This window comes from Bos indicus x Bos taurus, chromosome 13 (assembly GCF_003369695.1).
Source record: "Bos indicus x Bos taurus breed Angus x Brahman F1 hybrid chromosome 13, Bos_hybrid_MaternalHap_v2.0, whole genome shotgun sequence".
Classification (NCBI taxonomy): domain Eukaryota; kingdom Metazoa; phylum Chordata; class Mammalia; order Artiodactyla; family Bovidae; genus Bos; species Bos indicus x Bos taurus.
In genome coordinates, this window is record NC_040088.1 from 50584465 (window position 1) to 50599030 (window position 14566).

At 38.0% G+C, this 14566-nt stretch overlaps 1 protein-coding gene across 4 annotated transcripts in view; it reads right to left on the minus strand.

The window, feature by feature from the left end:
* CACNB2 (calcium voltage-gated channel auxiliary subunit beta 2) overlaps nucleotides 1–14566 on the minus strand; it is a 427802-nt gene that overhangs the window by 249357 nt on the left and 163879 nt on the right. The window lies entirely within an intron of this gene.

The window sequence follows — 14566 nt, forward strand, 5'->3', positions numbered from 1 at the left end:
CGGATTATACAGGCGGGCCTCTGCCTTCTCCCCCAGGCAAGCCATACCAAGCGACTGGAAAGCTGCTGTCCTCCTCACCGGACTGGAACATTCTGGAAGGTTCTGCCAGGGGAACTAGCTCACAGGAGAAAAGTTGGCTACCTGAGGCTGCTCAGATACAAACAGAGCAGGGTGAAACCAGCCATTTCACTCTGTACTTTGGTTTTCTTCCAAATTCTAATGTTCTCTCTGATGGAAAGTTAAATTAGTACAGGAAAAAAAAAAAAGCGTAGCATTTTTCCATTTCATCAAAAATTTTATTCCTGATGCTAGATTTCTAATTTTTTTTTAAAATAGTTAAGCTACAAAGGTTTACTCTATAGCACAGGCAACTATAGTCAATATATTGTAATAATCTATAATGGAAAATAATTTCAAAAACAACATATGTGTATATGTATAACTGAATCGCCTTGCTGTGCACCTGAAACATTTTAAGCATACCTCAGTAAAATATATATATTTAGAAAAAAATACTTTATTCCTGGCAGGGTAACTACCTTGATGGAGATATGGAGGTCATGGGAGTCCATGGAAGGGGCTTTGCTGGAAGTCACTTTTCTTGAGCATCTATTATATGCAGGAATGGCATGAAGGAATTTATATAGTCTCATGCCAAATAATCCTGGAAATAAGTGTATTACTTTAAAGAGGAAGAAATTAAGATTTAGAGATGTTAAATCCCTTTCCACAAAGATATGTTGAGCCGAAGCAACACTGTTTAAATTCCTCTCTCTGTGAAATCAAATGGCATCTGGATTTTTTCCTCTGGATCTTTTCCAATATATTATTCTATATATTTTAGAATTAAAATGTTTCTTCCTCACAGTTTTATCGAGATATAATTGGGATACAACACTGAAGAAGTTTTAAGACATACAGCATAGTGATTTAACTTACATATACCATGAAATGATGCCCACAGTGACTTTAGTGGACACCCATCGTCTCACATAGATACAAAATTAAAGAAATAGAAAAAAAGTTTTTCCTTGTAAAGAAAACTCAAGGGAAACGAAAGCAAAAGTAAACTCTGTGTATGCATGTGTATTCTAAGGACCATATGTTGCTCTTAAGTGTCTAAGAATTCTCTGGAATTATGGTTCTTACTCATTTTGAAAATAACGATGCTATAGGGCTCCTCATAAGAAATACTTTGGGTCAAATTTTTGTAAAGTACAAAATAGCTCAAGTGGGTCTATACAGTTACCCACACAAATATCAGTGCAGCAAGCCAAGGGCCTGCCTGGGACTCTGTGCTAGACCTTCAATAGGTATGTCAATAATAATTGCTGACATTTATTGAAAACGTGCTAAGTATGTTATCTTTTTGATCTTACTCAAAACAACTACCTTATGAAGTGGATTTCAAATGATTTTGGTTGAGTTAGTATAAATCAATAACAAATTTTTAAAAACTCTGATTTCCAATTAAAATGATAGATATGAGCTAAAAAATCTCCCCCATTTAAAATCTGAAGAAAAATTAAAACAGACACAGGAGTAGAGATACAAGGATTTTTTAGATGAAAATTTTCCCTGCAAGTCTGTGTGTGTGTGTGTAAATCTCATTTGTCTTATGATGCTAGAACTCCTTAAGGACTTAGTACAGGTCTACTATATTTTTTCTCTTCAGGGAAACGGTACTCATGGTTGCTCAATAGCTGTTGTTGACTAATTAGTTGCTGTTCCATTATGAATTTTAAAATGGTCCTTTGAATATAATGTTCTGTTACAATTTTTTTTTTACAATACAATACTATCAAGAAAGAGATAAAGCAATGTGAAACTTAGTGTTTTGACTAAAACATAAATGCTGCTGCTGCTGCTAAGTCACTTCAGTCGTGTCCGACTCTGTGCGACCCCATAGATGGCTGCCCACCAGGCTCTGCCATCCCTGGGATTCTCCAGGCAAAAACACTGGAGTGGGTTGCCATTTCCTTCTCCAGTGCATGAAAGTGAAGAGTGAAAGTGAAGTTGCTCAGTCGTGTCTGACTCTTCACAACCCCATGGACTGCAGCCTACCAGGCTCCTCCGTGCGTGGGATTTTCCAGGCAAGAGTGCTGGGGTGGGTTGCCATTGCCTTCTCCAAACATAAATGCTAGGGATTACTATTTAGATGTGTGTTTTTAGAGTTTATATTTCCTAAAACTCATAAAGGGATGTTCAGCACAAGTTGAGTGTTGGAGAAGGAAGTTGTAGAAAAGTAAGACCAGACCATGTAACTCCAGACATTTAATTTCAGATCCAACTAGAAATATTTGATTTCAAACTACAACTAACCTTTTGTTCTTTTGCATCGTCATGGTCTGATGTTGTTATGGGTTGAATTATATTTCCCTAAAAAGATATGGTTAGGTTCTACCCGCCCCCCCATACTTCACAATATGACCTTATTTGAGAATAAGGTCTTTACAGAGGTAATCAAGTTAAAACACGGTCATTAGGGTAGGCCCTAATCCAAAATGACTGCTGTCCTTACAGAAAAGGGAAATTTGAACATAGAGATAGACATGCATGGAGGGAAGATGATGGATGACGTGCAGGAAGAAGACAGTCATGTGACTGAAGCAATGCATCTCCAAGCCAAAAAATGCCAAAAACGCTAGCAAACACCAAAGACTAGAAGACGCAAAGAGTCTTCTTCGGAACCATCAGAGAAAGCATGGCCTGCAGACATGTGGATTTCAAACTTGTAGGTTCTAGAACTATGAGTCCATATATTTCTTACTGTTTTAAAATGCCCAGGTTTTGGCACTTACAGAAGGCCTAGCAAACTAATGTTGATGTCAATTCAATAATCCTTCCTTTTTTTTTCTTTTCAGTGACTCTCTGGAGTGTTCCAAGCTTCATTTATTAATTTCCCTACAAAACCCTAAAGGTAAGAATGTCAGAATATTTAAAACTTGAATTTTAAAGTATACCTATATTATTTTACCCAGTTGACTTCAATTTTCACTTAATTTGTAGATTATCTACACATTTCACATAGTAAGTCTCCTTAACCTACGGTCCTTAGATCGCAAGGAGCCTATGAGTAGAATTTAGGAAGTTCAACACCTTGAATGGAAAAATTAACATCTTATTTTCAATAATAAACTTCAGACAAAAATTTGGCATTTCTTTCAATTACGAATGTCAGCAAAAAACCATAGTAGTGGTGGCAGTACCTCTGACGCCAGCAATAGAAATCACAGATATTTTCATATCAGATTATAATTACTCCAGATATCTGGAAGTATGTCTGTCTTCTAGTTTATAATATACATGCTGAGTTATTTAGGGGAAACCTGCAATTTGCTTTGTAATTTACACCGACATGTGTAAAAACATTAGGATGTTTTGATGATGCAAGGCTGGCTGGCTGGTTAGATAGACATGTGATAAAACAAGTATATTAAATGTTAATGGGAGAATCTAGAGAGAGTACATAAGTATTCTCAGTAGAATCATCACTATTATTATTTAATATGTAAAAATAAGTCATATTACCATATTAAAGATTTGGTTTTTAATATATTTTGAAAAGTATATCATTATATGATTAGTTTCCCTTGTAATTCTACAAATTTCATATTACACACTTGAAAGTACTGTTACAAGAAATAATTCTTAGGGATTTACCAGACTACAAAAGGGTCCAAGGCACACTCAAGGATTTCATCTATTTAGCCAACAGGCTATGAGAAGGTGTTGTCATCACTTAGACCACCCTAATTATCAGAAAAATGCAAGTCAAAATTACAAGTAGAACTACCATATGATCCAGAAATCCTACTCCGGGGCATATATCCAGATAAAACTATAATTCAAAATAGATAGATGCATCCCAGTACTCATTGGAGCACTATACACAATGGCCAAGACATGGAAGCAACCTAAATGTCCGCTGACAGATGAATGGATAAAGACGACGTGCTACACACACAATGGAGTATTATTCAGCCATTTAAAAGAATGAAATAATGCCACTGCAGCAACATGGATGGACCTGAAGATTATCATCCTAAGTGAAAGTCAGACAAAGACAAATATCATATGATATCACTTCTATGTGAAATCTTTAAAAAATGATACAACTGAACTTTTTCACAAAACAGATTCACAGACTTAAATGAACTCATGGTTATCAAAGGGGAAAGATGGGGGGAGGGATAAACTGGGAATTGGGATTAACACATACATACTCTCATATTTAAAATAGATAACCAGTGAGGCCCTACTGTATAGCACAGGCAACTCTGCTCAGTATACTGTAATCACCAAAACAGGAAAAGAATTTGAAAAAAGGATACATGTATATGCATAATTGAATCTCTTTGCTGTACACTTGAATCTTACCCAACATTATTAATCAACTATACTCCAATATAAAATAAAAATTAAAAGAAAATGAGAATAAGGTATCACCTCACACCAGTCAGAATGACCATCATTAAAAAATCTATAAATAATAAATACTGAAAAGGATGTGGAGAAAAGAAAACACTCTTACATTGTTGATGGGAATGTAATTGGTGCTTCCACTACGGAAGACAATATGGAAGTTCCTCAAAAAACTAGTAGTAAAGTTGCCACATGATCCAGCAATCCCACTCCTGGGTATATATCCAGACAAAGCTACAGTTCAAAAGACACATGCCCTGCTATGTTCACTATTTACAATAGCCAAGAAAGGGAAACAACTTAACATCCATTGACAGATGAATGGAAAAAGAAGATGTGGTTCATGTATACAGTGGAATACTGCTGCTGCTAAGTCGCTTCAGTCGTGTCCGACTCTGTGTGACCCCAGAGATGACAGCCCACCAGGCTCCCCCGTCCCTGGGATTCTCCAGGCAAGAACACTGGAGTGGGTTGCCATTTCCTTCTCCAATGCGTGAAAGTGAAAATCGAAAGTGCAGTCGCTCAGTCGTGTCCGACTCTTACTGACCCCATGGACTGCAGCCTACCAGGCTCCTCCGTCCATGGGATTTTCCAGGCAAGAGTATTGGAGTGGGGTGCCATTGCCTTCTCCACAGTGGAATGCTACCCAGCCATAAAAAAAGAATGAAACAATGCCATTTGCAGTGCCATTAATGAACCCAGAGATTTTTATATCAAGTAAGTCAGAAAGAGAAGGACAAACACCACATGACATTGCTCACCCGCAGAATCTAAAATATGACACAAACGCACATATCTACGAAACAGAAACACACTCACAGACACAGAGAACAGACTTGGGGAGTGCCAAGGGGAAGGTGAAGTGAGGGAGGGGTGAACTGGGAGTTTGGGGTTAGCAGATGCAAACTGTTATATATAGAATGGATAAACACAGGGAGTTATATTCAATATGCTGTGGAGTGGAGCTCCACTCTTTTCCATTCATAATGGAAAAGAATATGAAAAAATTATATGTATAACTGAGTCACTTTGCTATATAGCAGAAATTAACACAATGCTGCAAATCAACTACATTTCAATGAAAAAAGAATTTCATCTGTAAAAGTATCAGGAGGAAACTGATAAACAACATTACTCCACAAAGCTATTTCAACAACATTACTCCACAAAGGAAAAAAGAAAAGCATGTCTTTAAACTGTCTTATAACAACCATGTGCTCAAGTAAAATTCTGATATCTGATAAATAATTGATTTATAATCTGTGCTAGGTAACTACTGATGTTACATACAATATTCCAAAACTTAATGGCTTAAGTAACAATTAATTAATATTCTCTCTCAAGGTTCTGTGGGGTCATTGGGCTCAGCGGAGGGGTTTCCATTTGGGGACTCCAATGCGGTTATGGTTGGATGGTTGCTGAGGCTGAGTCATCTGAAGGCTTGACTGGGGTGGACATCCCAGATGGCTTACTCATATGCCTAGCAGATGACACTGGCCATCTGTTGGGACCTCAGCTGGGGCCGGTGACCACAGCAAAACGTGTGACCTCTGCATGTGGCTACAGTGTCTCCTGGCATGCCATGTAGGTTCCAAGAGACAGTGTCCCATGACAAAGCATTCCAAGATACCCCAGGGGGAGATGCAAAGGTTCTTTCTTGACCTTAAAAATCACACAGCATTACTTAAATCATAGTTTACTTGTCAGGACTGAGTCACAGGACCAGTCCAGATTCAGAGGGAAAGGACAGTACAAGGGTGTGAGTACTGGCCACGTGGCTCTTGTGGAGGGCAGAGGGGCACCTGTAGACACCAGCTACAACACATCCCAAACCACCACACACAGCTGGGTGAGGACCTGGGCATGTAAACCTGGATTTGATGGGATTTCTGCTAGTCATGCTTATCCGTGTCTCCAACATAGCTAATTATCTAGCTAATTATTTCTCAAAGAGTCCCAAATGAATTCCTTTCCTGGTGAATTTCTTATTTTGGCCCTGGGTGGTAAAAATGGGGCCAAATATGTGATTTAGTACTCCCTAGTTCTCCATTATCTCTAAAATTCAATCATTCTCATTTAATTCCTTCAGTAAGAGAGATCTTTCTTGAAAACAAGAGATTAGTGGGGCTTTTTTTTTAAGTCTTTGTACCCTTTCCATTTCAAAGATCAAGCATACTGCCAAGAACACAGAAGTGCCCTCAAAATGATCAAGCAATTTTCATCATCAGTAAATTAAGATGTTCAAAGGTCTCGTGGCCTTTGGAAGCTTTGGAGGAATACAATAGAAGTAATTATCAATATGAACTCACAACCCATCTCAATTCCCATGCCAACTCTCCTGGATTAATTTCTAGGGAGAGAATGGGAGAAGTTTTTATTTCTTGTCATGGCTTAGCATTTTCCTTTCAGGCATATGTTTGCAATAAAGGATTTGAGTTTTATTGTGCCCAACCAGGTATATCCCATAGATGGAAGATACTCCAGCAGATGAATCTCTTAACTGACCTTTTAGTAGAATTTTAATGAGCAGAAACAGATAAACTGTGTTTAACAAGTTAGACCTGTGTGTTAACAAGTTAGACTAAAGAAAAAAATGCTTAAAAATAAATTCCTGGTCCAGTTAATACAGGTCTTTCAGGGTCTGTACTTCCCCAAAGATTCCTGCTAAGAATTCTACAAAACATGATCTCATTGAGTTAATGAGTCTTCTTAATAACCTATATGACAGGGACTGTTACCCTTTTCATTTACAGGAAATTACAAATGACCACTGGAGCACCCAAATCTGACCTTGTATGGTCTGATGCCAACATCTGTCTGGTTGGTTGGTCCATCTTTCTGTTACAATAAGAACAGCTGACCAGTACTGCCACCCACTGAGATCTGAGACAGATTTGTTGTATCCCATTCTCTTAACCCACCTCTGATTTTAGCCATGGCTGCCATTTACTCTGAGTCCTACTTCAAGCCCAAGCCAGGCAACTTCCCACTCTATTCAACTCATCAATTCTACCAACATCTGCTCAGTCCACCAGCCTGCCCAGAAGTTGGGGGTGGGGACTCACTGCCTCTAGAGTCAGCTGAATGAACAGAGGACAGGAGCTGGTGAACACATGTTCCTGACTGCCATCAGCCTGAGAGTGACAATTCTGGGAGGTTTTGGTACAGTTCTCAGGGAAGCTGGTGGAATCTAGTCCCCTTTGCCCACAACCTTGATAATGATCTGTAAAAATGTTCTTAAATTTATTTTTGGCTGCACTGGGTCTTCGCTGCTGCCTACAGGCTTCAGTAGTTGCAGAGTGTGGGCTTAGCTGCTCCACAGCATGTGGGATCTTCCGTGACCAGGGATGGAACCTTTGTTCCCTTCATTAGCAGGTAGATTATTAACCATTGGATCACCAGGGAAGGCTGATAATGACCTTTAATATTGGTTTTCCTCATTCCTTATCTCCCAGAGACCACCAGCCCAATAGATTGCGTACACTGAATCCTTGTCTCAGACTCTGCTTTGGGGAAACAAGATATGTTATTACATGTATCCACTGGAATTAGTGGAGAGAATGGAACAGAAGTTCCAAATCTGTGAGTGTTTCTTCAGTGAATTCACTAAGTGAGCCCCTCCTGAAAGAGGTTTTTGGAGATGACTGAGTAGCTGTAGCTTTCACATACAGGCCCTTTAGTAATCTTATTAGACAGTGATCCCCTTGAGAGTAAGTGCTTTGACTTTCAGAGTCATTTCTCACATTGCACCCCAGTGGCTGCCTGGCATTTAATAGATGCTCAGTTAGCACAGGCTGACAAGTAAGTGGTTCTCCCTCTTGAAAGTATTACCACTTTATGTCCTATTCTGTTAAAAATGCAAGCAGTATCTTCTGTAGCATATCCTCCATAGGCAGTTTTCTCTTATTAAGCAGTGCTTTTTCCTAAACTCCAGCTACCCAACACTGATGAGTATTACTTCATAAGGACACATCTACCATCTAACAATCAGACTCAAGCATGGCAGAAAGAGCTAAGACTTGGAGTCAGACCAGGGTTGAATTCCGACACCTGCATTTACAAAATATGGAAACTAGCACAAAGTAATTAACTATATTGGACCTGTGTCCTTATCCACAAAGACTCCAGTTATACCAACGCCACAGAGTTTTTGTGAGCGTTTTATGAAATTACGTGTAAAGCATGTTGAATAGTGTAAAGCACACAATGGTTCAGTGCCCGAGATCTACCTGCTCCAGGGTTCTTGCTTGGTTTTCATGATGTATTTATTGTGTGATCAATATATAAAGCTGTTTGAGTCTTAGATTTCTCTATTGTAAAGGAAGGCTAATATTAATAACTTTCATATCTACCTAATGTGGCCGAAGCCAACATCAAATAAAATCATGCATGTGAAAGTTACTTGAGATTTGCAAAAGTGATGACAGGCAATGGAGGAAGTGGGGGTGACGCTGCCATACACAGCAGTACAGACTGTGCACTGCACAAAGGCCCTTCAAAATTAATAACTGACTCAATCATTCAACATAAACCTGAGTCTATTCAAAACAAATCTATGTGTACACATGTTTTTTGAGTGAGGCCAGTTAGCAATATATATATTTACTTTTAATTATGTTGAATACTATAATGAATAAATTTATGGACTACTGAAACATACAAGTTATAAAAACTTGGCTCTGATGATTTGAAACAGCTGTCAGAATTGTTTTGTTTAGCTCAAGTCAGGGCTTTTAGTATCACACCAAGGACTTTGAAGAGCTCTGTATTTAGTTTAGATCAATCTGAGTGTTTTTTCCAATGTTTAATTTTTAATTAAATAGGAAATTTTGTCACTTACAAATAGATACCCAACTATTGCATAAGAATCTCAGTTGCATTCATATTTTGTATATCTGGGAAAAAATCATTTGGAAAGGCAATAAAAGCCAACCAGAATTATGATATTTTTACCATTTATTTATTTATCCCAGCATGTTCTAAGCATATTTTTGTGCCATTGGCCATGTCTTTCCAATCTGAATATTACTAGTAAGTTGCCTAACATTCTGTCAATAGGTCATGAGACTTATGAAAAATTGGTCGTCCTGTGATGACTTATCGGCTAAATCCTGACCTTTTGTGGATGACAAATTCTTCAAGGGCAAGAACCATATTCATCATTTTAATATATACTACTATGACATATTATATACAAAAAATGTTGGCTGAAATGATAATACAAGTGTCTGCCAAGTGAACTTCAAAGACACATCCCAGCAGAGCATGCCGCAGAGAGGGCAAGGAAATGACAAATGTCATAAGACAATGACTTTTCAAGCAAGGGGCTAACCACAGCTTCCTGCCCCCTTGAAGGGCCTCATCAATAATGTTGTGTCATTCAGTAATAGTTGCAAAGCCATTTTCTTGCTCTTTCTGACTAAACAATGGAGAGAAGGGAAGAAGTGGCAATTAGGAAGAGTCAGGGAGGGGCTGTCTGAACTTCTTCCAGGAAGAACAGAACTGTTTGTTTGTACCAGCCCTGGGACAGCTTTCAAAAACACAGCTAAGGCCATTCAGATTTCATTAATTTGGCCAACCAACTCAGTTAAAATGTCCTCAATAAGAAAAAAGGTGAAGGAATGGCTACAGTGAGAATTCATGAGCTTTGCAAGCATCCTCCATTTTAACCCAAATTTAACAGAAAAATTTTTAATTAAGAATTTCCAGAAGCAATTAACCCAAAATATGTTGTGAAAAGCAGAGTGACTATCTTTGGCTACCTTAACCATTTTCTATCCTTTATTATAAATGCAATTCCATTTAAGTAAACCATGACTGGGGACTTCCCTGGTGGCCCAGCGGTTAAGATTTCACCTTCCACTGCAGGGTCCTTGTGAATTTGATCCCTGGTCGGGGCGTTAAGATCCCACATGCCTCGCAGCCAAAAAAAACCGAAATAGTTTTTTAAAAAAGCAAACAATATTGTAACAAATTCAATAAAGACTTTTAAAATGGTCCACATTAAAAAATCTTAAAAATAAATAAACCATGTTTTATGAGTAAAAATAAAAGAAGCTAGGATCACCCTCTTTATATTTCTTTTCTCCCTTCTGCCAACAGCCACCATTGCTCAGACTTTTATCCTCTTACTACGTCATCTTGAGAATATCTGAGAGTGTGGTCCTCCCGACTTTCCCCATCTGAATCCAACTGTCTAAGCTGCCAAACTGTCTAAGCTTGAGTGCCTCTGTTCACATCAGGGTAAATTTACAATGGATAAGATAGCTTCTTATTTCTTCCCACATCAAGTCGTAATCCAAATCCTGCCTCTCTTTGGTTGCATGTGTAGCACTTCTATGATTAGGCTTGAAATTAATCTAAGCAGCGACTGTCATATTAAGAACAATCATTTCCTTCTAATTAGATATGTGAATACACAAATCTTTACATTTGCCAGAAAATATCTATTTCTGAACAGGACTCAGGCTACGCACTTAGATCCAGGATTTGCGCCAAAACTTATGCATAAATAGCCACATTATAACTGGTTATAGGAAACTGGTTCCCAGACAAATGCCCACAGAAGATCTGTCTAAATGAGGATAACAGTTTGGGGATTCAAAAACAGTAAGATTTTTTTCATTGGAAGAGATGTTGTTTTAGTCTATGTTATATACTATTAGTGTCATACACTATTAATCACTATAATTATATAATACAATGCAAATTATATGAGTACTATAATTATATATGTACACTATTAATTACTATAAATACTATTAATATAAATTCCTTGAGGAAAGGGATTATTTGATTTATCTTTATGTGCCCCATAAATAACAGAATCTGGTAGGTGCTAGGCACTAGATAAATATTGAACAAATGAATAAACCTAAACATAAAGCTAAAAATTAAATGTTTAATTTTATAGTGCATGAGATACCACACTTTAATTATCACCTGTTTTATGAACTGCTATATATACATTTCATCTCTCCCTTATATAATACATCCTTATGTAAGTTTATGCTAAGATTTGGCATTCACTCTTGTCTCCTTGGTTGATTATGTTTTTTCCTTGCTTTGTTTGGTTGAAAAGGGCAGAGATCACTAAAGCCCCTGCTGTGCCCCCAAGAGGTGGGGTCTTGATTAAAGGATACATATTTGTAGGAACTCAGAAAAGCTGAACAATGGGCAGAGATCACTAAAGCCCCCACCATGCCCCCAAGAGGTGGGGTCTTGATTAAAGGATACATATTTGTAGGAACTCAGAAAAGCTGAACAATCAGACTTTCAGAAAGGCTAGGAGCCATTTCACATCTTCAAACTCATGCCTCCAGACACACACACACACACACACACTTTTCATCACATAGCTTCTGTCTCCTTATATTACTGGGTTTACCAAAATGTTTGAGTTGTTCATGTTATGGAAAAACTCAAATGAACTTTTTGGCCAACCCAATACTTATACTCAAAATGTTGGCTTGGCCCTGAGTCCAAATGACTATGACTCTCATGCACAACAATTTTTCAGCTCTTGCTTCCAATGCTAACTGAATCTGTGTCTTCCCCACTCAAATTTCTAAGCCAAACTTTTATCTTGATCCAACACATTTTGGCTGCCCATTGGGGTGGGGTGGGAGAGAGTATAGTTCACGTGGGTCACAGAGGGCTGCCCTGTGGCAGGAACAATGAGTTCAGCAATTTCACAACATCAAAGGCTACAGGCTGGCAAGGATGTGATTGACATTTCTAATAAGCTGACATAATTATTCACTTCTTTATATTGTTCGTGACTTCCCTGGTGGTTCAGACGGTAAAGCATCTGCCTACAATGCGGGAGACCTACGTTCTATCCCTGAGTCGAGAAGATCCCCTGGAGAAGGAAATGGCAACCCACTCCAGCATTCTTGCCTAGAAAATCCCACAGACAGAGGAGCCTAGTAGGCTACAGACCATGGAGTTGCAAAGAGTTGGACATAACTGAGCAACTTCACTTTCACTGTCTTTCACTTTATATTGTTTATATCCGGTTCACTCTTTGCTTCTAAGATTAAGTTAATATGAAATTGTCTGAGTTCATTGTTTTTTTGCCCTAAGTATGCAACCATTCGAATATTTTATATGAATCTGAAAGTAATGCATGGAACAGTAATGTTCTGTATTTATGATTAGTTATTATTTGGAATGACTATGAAATATATTTTAAAACTCTGACTTAATGACACTTATGGAGGATTGGCCAGGAATGAAGAAAAGTTGAATCATAAGTTCTTGACTTAATCTGAACAAAGTCTCATACTTTGGTTGCAATTAAGTCCCATACTTTGAAATCAGAGAAATCAGTTCATATTACTACTAATAAAAGCTGATGGGGAAGCTTTACTCTGAAATTTAAAATCTTGAGTTTACTTGGGCTGCACAGTAATTTTTAGAAGCCATTAATAAAAACACTTATTATGTTAGTCCAGGTTTTACAAAAAGCAGAGCCATTACTTAAAATAAGTAACACTGAAAAACCATTCTTGCGTGGGAGAAGATGAACAGACTTTATTTTCCTCATGCAGCAATTCATTTACTATGAGAAATCTTCTCTCTGCATGCCCTTCCATCAGTTCCTAAGAGCTGATCTTCAAAAACACATGTCATATCTATTGCCTGATTGAGGCTAATCTCTCCCCTTCATGAAGAACTACTAGCATTAACAGGATAATGTTGGAAAATACATTCTGAAAGCTGGTGTTTAGATGGCACATCAGTACTTACATCTGACCCTTCAGAGCTCTAGCAGTTAACTATGACCTATACCCTGAAATCTAACCATAGATGAAACTGTACCAGTTCTAAATGAATGCCATTTTCTGTAGGTAGTAATGGAGCAGAGATGATAGAAAGAAATCCTCAGCGACTTAATGAGCACATAAAATGCCATGGAGAAGTGCCAGTCTCATCAAGGACTTAAAAAGGTAGAGTAAATATAAACTATCCAATCAACTCAGAAAAAAAGTCAAATTGTCATCTCATGTTTCATGAAGCTGTAAGGTAAACAGAACCCAAATCAGGGTCTTTTAAGAGTATTCTTTAATCTGATTATCCTGCCAATCATGGCTCAAGAGTCAAGTTCAATGGAAAAAAAAATAGTGCAATAAAGGAGCAGACAAGAAAAATCAGAGGAGTACCCTCCAGCAGTGATGGCTTTTCCCTTTGAAGTAGAGATTCATTTCAAAACTTTTAGTGCTTCTTGGGCTGTAGAAATAATAATTCTATTATTTTTAAATGGTAATGAGTACATTATAATCATAGTTCAGAAATGAAAGTTCTATGAAATTGGTTTTTTCAAGAGGGATTGATCAGAGTGCCTTAAAAGAATACATTTTTAAATCAGGATAATTTAACTGAAGTGGAGATCTGCCCTATAAAATAAAAAGTACACAGATTTCTCTTTTAGAATGTTTGTGATCCCAAAGGAAGAGAGGTCATGACTGGTGGAAGCTTTGACCTCTGCACCCACCTTCAGACAAAAATTAATAGGCAAACTTTGCTGAGAGTGCTCAAATACAAGATCACAAGTTCTAAGGTCTGTTTGTATTGCTGTCTTATTCAAATCTGCAGAGTAGAAATTTTTTTGTGTTGGTTTCTGCTGTACAACAAAGTGAATTGGCTATATGTACGTATATCCCCTGCTCTTGGAACTTCCTCCCCGCCATTCCACCCATCTAGGTCATCCCAGTGCACTGAGCTGAGCTCCCTGTGCTTTACAGCAGCTTCCCCCTAGCTACCTATTTTACACATGGTAGGGTGTGTATATCAGTCCTAACCTCCCAATTTATTCCATCTTTCCCTTGCCCACCCTGTGTCCACATGTCCAGTCTCTATGTCTGCGTCTCTATTCCTGCCCTGCAGAGAGGTTCATCTGTACCATTTTTCAAGATTCCGCATTTATGCATTAATCTTTCTTATTCCTTTACACTTTAGGGCGCCTCGCTCCCTTCTCTATTTTTTTAGAACTGAAATTTATTTTCATCAAAATAAATGGATAGGTAAATTTACTTCACCAATTTCCTTTTTAAGGAAAGCTGTCAGTGTGGCCCACCACACACCGTTGCCCATAGGATATCCTATTTCTTTCTGTGGCATCTACAATGATTTCACAATG